The sequence below is a fragment of the Fukomys damarensis genome, unplaced genomic scaffold (assembly GCF_012274545.1).
Source record: "Fukomys damarensis isolate Sample0158 unplaced genomic scaffold, DMR_v1.0_HiC HiC_scaffold_13, whole genome shotgun sequence".
Classification (NCBI taxonomy): domain Eukaryota; kingdom Metazoa; phylum Chordata; class Mammalia; order Rodentia; family Bathyergidae; genus Fukomys; species Fukomys damarensis.
The window spans coordinates 35,986,779-35,988,797 of record NW_022900925.1 but is presented as its reverse complement, the minus strand read 5'-3'; the positions used below and the strand labels follow the sequence as shown (position 1 = coordinate 35,988,797).

The window sequence follows — 2,019 nt, the reverse complement described above, 5'->3', positions numbered from 1 at the left end:
AGGAAGGATCTCGCTATGCAGTTCAGGCTGAACTCACTATGTAGCCCAGGCTGGCCTCGAACTTGAAGCAGTCCTCCTGCCTCAGCCTCCTGAGTGCTGGGATTGCCGGTATGCGCCACCAGGCCTGGCTCTTGCCACTTTCTGAAGCGGCTCTGGATGTCCTTTTCCCGGTGTGTCTTTACTTGTGCTGTCCTGGCTGCCTCGACATCCTGAGTTAATTCCGAATGTTTCTCTACCCTGGTCATTTAGACTTTGGGGAAGAACCAGAAGTCACATGGAGCCAGAACCAGTAAACAAGGTAGTTGAGGAGGAGGCGTCATTTTATTTATTTTTTAAAACTTTTTACCAGCCTGCCCTTCCGTTGGATGGCGCTCGGCAACAGCACTCCCTGTATTTTCATCACACCTCATAAAGGCACTCGCAAAAGAGGCCTCCAGAGCCGCTTCAGAAAGTGGCAAGAGCGATGGACAAGTGTGTTTGAAGTAAGGGGATTGTTTTGAGGGGATTCCTGGCACTGCGTCTTTTACTGTTAAATGTTTACAGTGTTAACGCTCCCCATGTATGCACTTTAGTTACTTATTTATTTTGGAGAGGGTCTCACTGTGCAGCCCAGGCTGGCCTCAAACTCGTGGTGACCCTCCTGCCTCAGCCTGCACCACCACACCCAGCCAACTGTGTGTTTCTGTCAGTCCCTGCATATCCCCATTTTGTAGAGAAAACAAGGCTGAGAGAGGGGACTATGGGCCCAGGAAGAGATGGAGTTCTGTCTCTCCTGGCTGCCACAGCTCTCTCCTCTCCACCCACCGCCCTTCCCCGTGCTGGAAGGAACACTGTGGGCCTGTGCAGACTCCAGACACGGGGACCCAGCAGATCTGGCCAGTGAGGGGACTGGGAGGGGCCTGGGGACAGTGAGGAGCCGTTACATTTAGGACTCAAGTGCTGCCAGTCGGGTCCGTGGTGCGGCTCTGTGGATTGATAGAGTCAAAGCAGAAAGAAATTTTGCCCTGGCTTGGGAGTCAATAACCGATCCAGGGGTGACCTTGCCCTTAGAAGAAACTCCATGGTTTCACTCTGTTCTACCTCCCAGCCCTTTTTATTTTTATTTTTTTTATTTTTTTGGAAACAGTGTCTCACTGAGTTGCTCAGGCTGGGTTCAAACTTGAGATCCTCCTGCCTCAGCCTCCTAGGAGTGCTGAGAATACAGGCACGCACCACCATGACTGGATGATTGGGAACATTTTAAGTTTTTCTCATAGTTTATTCTCTTACCTTGTATGTGTTGATATTTTAAGGTTTGTTGGAACCATGCCCCGTGCAGGCTGCCCCATCAGGTGTAGGGAGGTACACAGGGTGGGTGTAAGGAACTGGGGAGTTGCGGGGTCTGGTGCTGCACAGAGGTAGCACCGGGGACCCCAGGCCAATGAACTGTGCCGGGAGGTGACAGCACCAGGACATGGTGAGACAAGCGAGGCTCTCAGGTGAAAATCTTAAGGAGGCTCAAAAAAAACACAATAATCAAGATAATATTTTAATACAATTTTTGTAAAAATCAAAATTAAGGCTAAAAATTCTGTTACACAAAATAAATACTCACATTTTAAAGAAAGACAGGAGAGGAGCCTAATCCCAGCCCCACAGAGTGTTTGAAGGCAGAATGTCAGGGGACTGGAAAGGCATCCCTGCGGGGAACAACACATACGGCGGCTCAGAGGCCCGGTGAGCCTTGGGCAGTGCCTTCCACCACAGCGCTGGGCTGCAAGGAATGAGGGGAGGAAACCGGGAGACAGAGCACCAGGGGCTTGGAACCCCTCAGACAAAGGAGGCTCTCACGTGACAAGGTGGGGCGGGGGTCCCGGAGGGGAAGCGGCAGGAGGTGCAGCGAATGGCGGCGGCGTGTGGCAGATCCGTGTGACCTTAGAGGGCCCGGAGCAGCAGCCCGGAACACAGCCGGTCTCGGGACAGGCTGCTCACCCCCCACCCCGACCCGCACGGCCCCTGGGGCAGAATGGCGGGAAGGAG

The 2,019-nt window shown here is 52.9% G+C and overlaps 1 protein-coding gene across 1 annotated transcript in view; it reads left to right on the top strand.

Annotated features, from left to right (window-relative positions):
- Positions 1-2,019, top strand: part of Plxdc1 (plexin domain containing 1) — a 34,826-nt gene that overhangs the window by 27,732 nt on the left and 5,075 nt on the right. The window lies entirely within an intron of this gene.